We start from the raw sequence: 10,962 nt of genomic DNA, 5'->3' as shown, positions 1-10,962 counted from the left end.
CCACTTGTTCAACTCCACAAACTCAAAGCGTGTGCCACACGCCAGGCATGGAGCTAAATGCTGGGATTACGGAGATGAGCAAAGCATAAGCCATGCTCTCAGATGCTCAGAGACCTGGTAGAGATCAGAATGGACCAATGCACAGAAAAGCAGTGAGGAAATAGTTAAGGGCAGTCTCTGAGGCCTGAGGTCCCCGGTTTGAATTCTGGCTTAGCCTCTTCCCAGCTGCCCAAGTTTGGACAGATACTTTAATTCTCTGTGCCTCCGTTTCTTCTTTTCTTTCTTTCTTTTTTTTTTTTTTTTTTTGAGACAGAGTCTTGCTCTGTCACCCAGGCTGGAGTGCAATGGTGTGATCTCGGCTCACCACAACCTCCGCTTTCCAGGTTCAAGCGATTCTTCTGCCTCAGCCTCCTGAGTAGCTGGGATTACAGGCACCTGCCACCTATGCCAAGCTAATTTTGATATTTTTTTTAGTAGAGACGGGGTTTCACCATGTTGGTCGGGCTGGTCTTGAACTCCTGACCTCAGGTGATCCACCTTCCTCGGCCTCCCAACGTGCTGGGATTACAGATGTGAGCCACTGCGCCAGCCTGTGCCTCCATTTCTTCACCTGTAAAATAAGGATAATGATATCATCAAGGTACTGTGATGATCAAACAAGTTCAAATGGAAGGCTCAAGACCGAGCCCGGCACAGAGCGGAGTTATTTCATTGAACGCCAGCCACTGCACCGACTGTCCTGTCTTGCAGGCTTCAGCTCTTCCTGGCCCTGGGTTTTCCTTCCACCTTCCTTCCAGGCTCCGGCTGCCCCTTCGCTTGTGTCTCTGGCTGTGCTCTGCTTTTTCTAGCTCATGCGCATGGGCTGAGAGCACCCAACTCAACAGCACATGCAACCGCATGGCTTTTCCCAAAGACCTGCTCCTTTTCCTTTTTTATTAGAATACTTGTTGTAATTCTGCATTTATGAGTGCCTCATACCCCATCTTCCCTTTCAGTTTCTCCCTGTGGGTGCATTTGAAATGCACCCTTCACCATTTGATATCTCCTTTCTTAAAATATGAGATGCACATCTAATTATGCCTTCTGTTCCTTTCAAAGCACTTAGATTAGGTTCACAGCAGCATCCCTTGTGTCACTTCCTCTCTCTCCCGAGAAATAAATTTAAGAGTAAAATGAGCCAAAATTTAGGGTGATTACATTTTAGAAGCTCTCCATCTAAAAGTGACTTTTCAACACTGTAGAGGTTGTTTAGGAAACAGTCAATGTAATGGGATATTAAGATGATACTCTTCTGTGTTGAAATGTGGGTGAGGCCCCCAAAGCTGAAAACTACCTCAAAGGGGTTTGTAGATCATCTTTGTAGGGGTGGCCCAAAACTTGTTCTGGTCACCTCCTTCAATGATGTGAAAGAGAAGAGTAGGAATTTAGGAGGAGGTTGAAGCAACCAGTGGCAAGGATTGGTTTGAAGAGCATTAGCAGAAGCTGGGCATTCCCACCACCTGCACCCCAGCCCCCGGCATGGAGGAAGGGGCGTGGGTATTTTCTCCTCACTCTAGGCGAAGCAAGAGAGGCCTCAGAGACCAGTCAAAAAGATTTACCTGTGTGGCTCAGAACTGGTGGGTACAGAGACTGGTGTCTGCCTTCCAGTCGTAAAGCCCAAAGAGAAGATTGTGAATGGAGCCTCCCTTGCCAGGGAGCAGAGAAGAGACAGGGCTTGAGAGATGAAGGCACCCCCACGGACAGAGGGGAGTGCCAGGGGCTGCACGTATTTGCAGGCGAGTGGGCAGATACTTTGCCTGTTTTATTTATTTATTTTAAAACATTTATTTATTTTTTAGAGACGGGGTCTCACTCTGTCACCCAGGCTGGAGTACACTGGTGCAATCACAGCTCAGTGGAGCCTCCAACTCCTGGTTTCAAGTGATCCTCCCACCTCAGCCTCCCGAGTAGCTGAGACTACAGGTGCTCACTGCCGTGCCTGGGTAATTTATAAATTTTTTTTTTGGAAACAGGGTCTTGCTACCATCGTGGCTAACATGGTGAAACCCCATCTCTACTAAAAATACAAAAAAACAAATTAGCTGGGTGTGGTGGCGGGCACCTGTAGTCCCAGCTACTCAGGAGGCTGAGGCAGGAGACTGGTGTGAACCAGGGAGGTGGAGCTTGCAGTGAGCTGAGATAGTGCCGCTGCACTCCAGCCTGGGTGACTCAGCAAGACTCCATCTCAAAAAAAAAAAAAAAAAAAAAAGAAAAGAAAAGAAACAGGGTCTCACTATATTGCCCAGGCTGGTCTCAAACTCCTGGGCTCAAGCAATCCTCCACCTTGGCCTCTCAAACTGCTGGGATTACAAGCATAAGCCACAGTGCCCAGCCATTGCCTGCTTTAGAATTGCAGGTTGGAGATTCCCACGATGTTTAGTGAGATGTCAAAGGAAGACTCCAACGAATGCAGAAGAGTGCTGCGCGGGAGAAAGAATTAGCCTAATACCAAACTCATGGTGACAACTAGGGGAGCTCTTTCTTGTGTCTTTCCTTTCTTCTTTCCACCCTTCTCCAGTTCTGGGGGAGCAGAATGAGGGAGGAGGGGTGGAAATGGTGATCTAGCCAACCACGATGCTACCCCACTCTTGGCTCCCAATCTTGTATCAGGTCCAACCTGGTGGGAAGAAAAGAGTTTAAGTTGTATAACAAATTTCAATTTTGAATTAAACTGGACATTTTTATTATTTGAGAAATGAGGCTATTTGGTAATTCTGTAAGGACCTGCCTGGGATTTCATCGAGGAGCAAAGCAGAAGCGTTCAACTTAACACACTAAAAAGTAATTGCTTTCTGCTTCTACTCTATTGAGTCCAACTCATTTAATGAAACAGTGACTCGGTGATAAGAAAGCAGAGCCCACGGCCTCTGTCTAGAGGGCCTGCAGACTCACAGGATGATCTGTTTGTGGTATTGCAAACATGATTTTCATATTAAGAAGTTCTTTTATAGTAGCAGCCCACCCCCAGAGTGATGGCTTTTTAATTCTCTTTACTTTTAGTTTCAGCCCGATGCCTTGGTCATCCATCATTATGAATAAAAGATGCTGTTGGACCAAGGTAAATTCCTCTTGCCACACTCAGCAAAGGGCCAAGCACATGGACATGACAGACATAGGAGAAATTGCCACAAGGGTGAACTTAAGCTAAGAGGAAAGCTGAGCTATCCAAGGCTCGAGACGGGACTCTACAGTGGGGAGTACCCTGCCTATAAATTCAGCACTTCAAGATGGGAGGTCGGGGGTAGGCACAGAAGTAAGCATGTGAGCGACAGCTCAGGGGAGACCAGTAGGGGGTTCCTGTGGGATCTGAAAGGCTGGAGCAAGTCGAAGGGGAATAATGGGAGGAGAGAGAGGGTGGAAGTGGAGGCCGGTATAGACAGGAGGTCTGAAAATGTTCGAAGGGCTCTGCTGTAGGATTGTCAGACCTAGCAAACCAAAAAAGAAACACCCAGTCCTTGCTTTTACCTGGCCACCCTACTCCAGAGGGTTTTTTGGACCACAGGAGTGAGAAGCAGTATCTGTAGCATTTGCTATTGTGGCCAGAGTCACCAAAAATTTAATAAAGAGAGTGAAACTGTGTGGAAATAGATCATTCTTCATACGAATCTGAAAGCCCAAACTTTAGCAATATTAAGATGGATCAACTGTTATTACCAGGAAAGAAAGTTATATTGAAGAAATATCGTGTGCTTTGGTAATGTCAAGGACACTAGAAATAGCAAATGTATATGACTCGCTTTAATGAAATATGGCTTGGATAGAAATGACTGAGGGACATCCCACAACAATGTAAAAAGCCTATTAAAAAGTAAGCGCATCCCGTCTTTAATTTTGACTCATATAATAGGGTAAATTTATTCTTCATGCAACACATAATTTTAAACTTTTATTACACAAAGCCGACAATTCAATTTAAATTGTGAGAGTATGTTTGCTTGGCACAGTCAATTCTGGTGATATTTACTGTTTGCAGGATCTCCCAAAAGGCAGAACATCTTGAAAAATGTGTGCCGGTGATTTCAAACCACTTTCAGATCCTTGCTAGTAAGTAAGAGTCAGCCTCCCATCATCCAGAGGTTTTTGAAACACTGACAGACACAAGTCCTGATTTGGTGGCGGTATCAGAAGCATGATTTTCATCTGAACAAACCCATGTGCAAAAGAAAGTTCTTGCTGCCACCTCGAGGGTCCCTATCATGGACACTTCCCAGCTTTAGACATGTGATGCCAGCACTAGACATGACTCTAGCCTATTTGAAGGCCTAAAGCACTGGATGATTTAGCATAAAGCACCTTAGTTACTCCGCCTTCCCGCATACCACCCCTGGCTCAGACGAGCCGTCGGCATCCTGAGAAATGATGCTCTGCGTACTCTAGGATAACAGGTGACAGGACATCGATGAATAAATGAAGAAGCATTTCAGAATGCAAATGCACACTGCTGGAATGAAGGCAAGAATTGAAATGTATCGGGGGGATCTAAAGGGAAAACTCAAAGCCCAGAGGGATGAAGTCATTTGCTCAGGATCAACCCGACGGTACCAGAGGGGTGTTCCCGAAACCCAGACTGCAAACATTAAATTTGTACTCAGTACACTTTTCACATCCAGCTTCAAAGTCCAGGGTTTTTTTTGTTTTTTTTTTTTTTTAGTTGGGTTTTCTTAAACTGAAATGCATCTTTTATTTGTGTTGTCTCAATGCCTTAAATTATAACTTTTTCCTGCATGGAAAACAAAAGTGATTTCTCTAGAAGTTTCTCTCATCAGGAGTCCAAAACTGTTAGCCGTTCATAATCCCAAAGGCGTCATTTTGGGGCCTGAGGTAGGTCGCGGCGCTGATTTGCTTTCTCCCTCAGTGCCTCACTTTGGCCGTCTCATGTGCCTGGAGCACTTCCTTTTTAGGATTGCGAACGTCCTAAAAGCAGAGCGGCAGCTTGCGAGGTCAAATAGCCAATCTCTTGCTCTCCATTTGTGCTCCGAAGTGCTCTTCTGAGGAGCGGAGCAAGCCCTTCTCCTCCCTCCTGCCTGGGCTCACTGAGAGGGAGCTGGTCTCAGCACAAAGCATCAGCAAAGTGAGCAGGGCCAGGGCCAGGAGAGCTGGGAGCCCACTGAGCACACCACACATGAAGCCAAGAGAGGAAGAGCCATCTCTTCCAACAGAAGACTAAGAGCCATCTCTTCCAACAGAAGACTAAGAGCCATCTCTTCCAACAGAAGACTAAGAGCCATCTCTTCCAACAGAAGACTAAGAGCCATCCCTTCCAACAGAAGACTAAGAGCCATCTCTTCCAGGACAACTAAGGATGGATTTGATTTTTGAAAATTTGAGGTTGGACTTGCAATAAAAAATAAGAGAATTTGTTACTGAATTGGGAACTTATGTATGGGAAGGAAAAAAGGAGCCCCCGACCTCAAGGCTGCACACAGTGAGCTTGGCTGTCCAGAAAGGAGAGCTCTAAGTGGGCAAAGGTAACCGCTCGCCTGCACTGCTCACAGGCTCCCAGCCAGACCTCCCTACCACACTTTCGGGAGTAAGTCACTCATTCATACTGCAGTATGCAATTCCTTTCCTTTCCTTTCCTTCCCTCCCCTCTCTCCTCCTCCCTTCCTTCCTTCCTTCCTTCCTTCCTTCCTTCCTCATTTTTACAGTCGGTTTAAATTGAGTATTCTTTTAGAAAATATAATACAAAAATATAAGAAAAATACAGGGCAAAAGGAGTACGGCAAAAATTATCTTCCTTCCATCCCTGTCTTCTTACAAAAGTTCCCTTTGGTAGAGCTAACCACTGCTACCAGTTTCTACAGTATCTTTCCAGAGATACTACAGGCGAAAGTGTCTATTTTTCTATGTCCTCCATAAATGCAAGCATACATGCACCTTCTGCACCTTGCTGTTTAAAAAACACTCTTTTTAAAACACTACCCACTTAAAGTACTTTAATAGGTCCTGGTTCTCTGCACAATAAAGCCTAAACTTTTCCTGGTATGAAACATCCTTTATAACTCCCCAAATGAGTATCTACTTCCAGTTCAGTGACCCCCTCCTTCCTTCCAGCTTCTTCCTCTCCCTCCCACCCAACCCCAGGTTTCAACAGCATAGAGCTCCAGGCCTGGGAGCCTCACTCCTGTTGGTCCTTTGGTCTGGAGACTCTTGCTTTTTCTCCTCTGCTTGTCAAAATTATTCTCATCATTTAAGACCCAGCACATCTGTTGCTTCTGCTGTGAAGGTTTCTCCAAATTTCTCAGTCATATTGACCATTTCCTCTAAGTACCCTTCTTAGCAACTTCTGTATTCCTTAATGGCTGCTTTACTTATTTTCTGAGCACTCTTGAAATACCGTGTTGGACAAGGGAGACCATAAGAAACAACACGGTCTCTGCCCTCAAGGAACTTAAGGTCTAGCAGGGAAAAGTCGACAAGCCATGGCAGTAGTGAGTGATCATTGCTGGTGCTGGGAACACAGGAAAGAGGATGCACATGCAGACTGGGAAGGCCAGCTGGAGAAGTTCTTGGGGGAGGAGGAACACAAGCTGCTAGCTGAGATCTAGAAGGGACTCGCAATAAAAAATAAGAGAATCTGCCATTTAATTGGGAACTTGTGTAGGGGAAGGGGAAAAGGAGCCCCCAAGCTCAAGGGTGCAAACAGTGGGCTTGGTTCTCCTGGAAGGAGAGCTCTAAGTGGGCAAACGTAACCACTCACCTGCACTGCTCATGCGATCCTAGCCAGACCTCCCTAGCAGACTTTAGGGAGTAAGTCACTCATTCACACCGCAGCATGCAATTCTTTTATTTATTTCCTTCCTTCCTTTCTTTCATTCCTCATTATTACAGTTTATAATCAGTTAGATTTTTACAGTTTCTAATTGGCTAGAGCCACGTGAAGAGTTATGGAAAATGGAAAAGGTCAAAATGTTCCCAGGTGGCCATGCTACACAAAGAGAAAAGCATATGCAAAAGTTGATAGAGCACCAGAATTCATGAGACCTTAGAGATGAATCAATATGGCACGAGGCTAGAGCTTTGCCAGGGTAGAGTCATCAGAGAAAGTCTTCTGTAAATTACAAAGTGGTCTTCAAATGACAAGTGCGGAGGTAAATGACTCAAAACTTTGACAACTGGAGATTTGTAATCTTTAACCTCCAAGTTGCTGCAGTCTCTAAAGATTTAAGAGGATTTGGGGAAGGCCAAGGGATGTCACTCAACATAATTGCTTTTGAGTATTAAAGCCGTGGATTTTGACAAGCACTGCCAGGGAATGTCTGAGGGTTTGCATTTTAGTGAATTACTCTGTAAATCAAGATATATATTAATAATACTAAGAGTGGTAGTAATTAACCTATACTGAGCTCTTACCCAACTTCCAGCACTATTTTTAGGACTTTGCATATCAGAATCTGTTTAATCCCAACTACTTACAGGGTGAGTATGCTATTCCACTTTCTAGATGAGGAAACCAGGTGTTGAGAAGTTAAGAGGCTTTCTCAGTGTCACAGAACTTGCTTGTGGTGGAGTAAAGATTGAAATCCCAGTGGTCTGGTTTGGAGCCCGTGTTCCTAACCACAAGGCTCCACTGCCTCTCCCCAGCTTCAGTGGGCAGTGTTTGGGCGAGCACACTGCCCGGCCTGGAAACCCAACATTTGCTGTTCCGGAGAAGCATTCTGCAAATCCAGGGCAGATGGTCAGTAGGTGGAGTCTGCTTAACCCACTCTTGGCATCTCAAGGCGGTCACTGCCCGGAGATAACAATTCACGGAGTTTAATTAACAGCACACTGCAGGAATGCCAAGAACAATGGGAAATCCATGAGTGGATGTCTTGGGGTTGAAAATCAGAATTGAAGGGCCTTCTCTGCCAGCTTTCAAGCCGCTATGGATTGCAACAGGCAGAGCTGCACTTGCTTGGTTTAAGCAGGAGAAGAGTCTAGATTAATTACACAGATACATGACTTTGCCCAGAAAAAGCCAGTGGATGGTTTGATGTAGTGACTTCTGCAACCCTAAAATTGGGAGATACATGGTTATCTCTGCGCTAAATGGGGCCCTGAAGAGATTAGCCTCACATACATAGTGAAAATTATATGAATGAATTTCACCAGGTGGGGAAAACTCCTCGTCATACTTGCAAATAGCAATTTCATGCCAAGGATGGTGGCTTCAAATGTGAAACTATGGAAAAGTTTTCTTGAGAGAGTGTCATTGGGCTGTGAGAGAAGTACTGGTTTTGAACATGCAGAAGATTAAAATTTGAGGTCAATGCCTTAAAAAGATCCCTGAATACCTAAAGCTTTAAGGGGGGAGCGGTGGGGGTTCTATTTATTTTATGGTCAAGATGTAGTTATAAAGTGAACACATTTCATGCTGCCAACCCAACTGTAGACTTTATCACCCACCCCTTCCAGGGGAGGGAGAGAGTAAGGCCAGGTGTGGAGTGCAGGCTGTCTTGTCCTTGGGACCAGCACACATTAGCAGCTCACTAGCCTTTCTCTCTGGTACTAGGAATGAGCTTCATTTCTGCAATCTGCATGGCAACCACTGTAGGAAGGTGACTGTGCAGAAACTGAAAAAGCACAGTATTTGAGTATAGAGAAATGTGTTCAAGTTACAGCTCTGCTACTGACTAGTGATAAGGCGTTGGGTGAGTCAATATCTCTGAGCCTCACTTAGTCATTTGCGAATAGGCTTCTAATCCCATCCCTGAGGATGGTTTGAGGATAGAGACAGTGGTATACCAGGGCACCTGGAAGCTACAAAGCAACATGAAATGCTGGCTAATGGAGTTAGCAGAATTTTAAGGCATCGTTTACTTACCTGATATTTGTCTCCTATCTTCAGCATCTCAAATATCACATTTGCTTTTTTGCTTGGTTTTACTATTTTATTATGCTAAAATATACATAACAGAACACTTTACCCCAATAACCATTTTTAAAATTATATTTGTAAATTGTATTTAACGGCCCTAGATGGTACACTTAAAAATGGATACAACTTACGTGTAAGTGCTGACTATTTTATTCAGAGTTCCAATAAAGACATTTCTTACAATTGTTTTTTTTAAGGATGCAGAAAAAATAATTTTGTAAAAATAGATTCAGGGTGTACGTGTGCAGGTTTGTTGCATGGATATATTGTGTAATGGTGAGATTTGGACTTCTAGTGTGCCCATCAACTTGAATAATGAAGACTGTACCGAGTAGATCATTTTTCAACCTTCAGTTCCCTCCATCTTCCCCCTCCTTGGAGTCCCCAGTGTCTACTGTTTCCCTCCCTATGTCCATGTGTACCCATTGTACCCATTGTTTAGTCCCCACTTACAAGTGAGAACTTGCAGTATTTGATTTTCTGTTTCTGGGTTATTTCACTTAGGATAATGGCCTCCAGCCCCATCCATGTTGCTGCAAAAGACAGGAATATATATATATTTATATTTATATTTACAGTTTGTTTGTTTGGTTTGTTTTTTGCGACCGAGTCTCACTCTGTTGCCCAGGTTGGAGTGTAGTGGCATGGTCTCGGCTCACTCACTGCAACCTCCGACTCCAGGATTCAAGAGATTATCCTGCCTCAGCCTCCGAAGTAGCTGGGACTACAGGCATATGCCACCACGCCTGGCTAATTTTTATATTTTTAATAGAGACAGCGTTTCACCATGTCGGCCAGGCTGGTCTCAAACTCCACCTCAAGTAATCCACCCACCTCAGCCTCCCAGAGTGCTAGGATTACACGCATGAGCCACTGTGCCCAGCTGATTTCATTTTTTTTTTTTTTTAAATATAGCACGCTTCACGAATGTGCATGTCATCCTGGCACAGGGGCCATGCCAGTTTTCTCTGTATCATTCCAATTTTAGTATACGTGCTGCTGAAGCAAGAACTGGAACCATTCTTAAACGTACATCCAGGGGCATTAATTGCATTAACATGTTATACAACCATTGCAATGATCCCTCTTCAGTACTTTTTCATCATTCCAAAGTAAGACTCTACCCATGAAACAATAACTCACCATCCCCCTGTTCCCCTACCTCTGGTAACCTATGGTACACTTTCTGTCTCTAAGAATTTGCCTGTGAGGTACCTCACATTGGTGGAGTGAAACAGTACATATTTGTCCTTTTATGTTAGTTTATTTCAAGTAATACAATGTTTTCAAGATTTATCCATGTTGTAGCAGATATCAGAAGTCTTTCTTCTTAAGGTGAGATAATATTTTATTGCATACATATATACTCATTTTGTGTATCTAATCTGCTGATGAATATTTCGGTTGTTTCTATATATTGGCTATTGTGGATGATACTGCTACGAACATAGTGTACAAATATCTATTTGAGTTCTACTTTTATTATTATTATTTTTTGAGACAGGATCTGGTTCTGTTGCCCAGGCTGGAGTGTAATAGTGCAATCTCTGCTCGCTGCAACCTCCATCTCCCAGGCTCAAACCATCTTCCTACCTCAACCTCTAGAGTAGCTGTGACTACAGATGTGTACCACCACACCCAGCTAATTTTTTTTTGACAGAGTTTCACTCTGTTACCCAGGCTGGGGTGCAGTGACACAATCTTGTCTCACTGCAACCTCTGCTGCCAGGGTTCAAGTGATCCTCCTGCCTCAGCCTCCCAAAGTGCTGGGATTACAGGCGTGAGCCACTGCGCCTGTCCCTTTTTTTGTATTTTTGGTAGAAATGATGTTTTGCCATGTTGCCAAGGCTGGTCTCAAGCTCCTGAACTCAAGGGATCCTCCTGCCTCTGCCTCCCAAAGTGCTGGAATTACAGGTATGAGCCACTGCACCTGGCCTGAGTTCTGCTTTTAATTCTTTTGGGTGTATCCCTAGAAGTGGAATTGCTGAATCACATGTTTATTGTTTATTGCTAGATTCTTTTTTTTTTTTTTTAACTTTTTTGTTTCCATAGGTTTTTGGGGA

General features: G+C 44.2%; 1 non-coding gene across 1 annotated transcript; it reads right to left on the bottom strand.

Annotated features, from left to right (window-relative positions):
- Nucleotides 1-9,804: 9,804 nt before the first annotated feature.
- On the bottom strand, nucleotides 9,805-9,907 carry LOC129461238 (U6 spliceosomal RNA). Its single transcript, XR_008650434.1, has one exon. It is a non-coding gene; the product is annotated as a U6 spliceosomal RNA (small nuclear RNA).
- Between the last annotated feature and the right edge of the window lie 1,055 nt (nucleotides 9,908-10,962).

Source organism: Symphalangus syndactylus, chromosome 1, assembly GCF_028878055.3.
Source record: "Symphalangus syndactylus isolate Jambi chromosome 1, NHGRI_mSymSyn1-v2.1_pri, whole genome shotgun sequence".
Classification (NCBI taxonomy): Eukaryota; Metazoa; Chordata; class Mammalia; order Primates; family Hylobatidae; genus Symphalangus; species Symphalangus syndactylus.
Note: the sequence above shows the minus strand (reverse complement) of the source record. Positions and strands in the feature narration are given on the sequence as shown.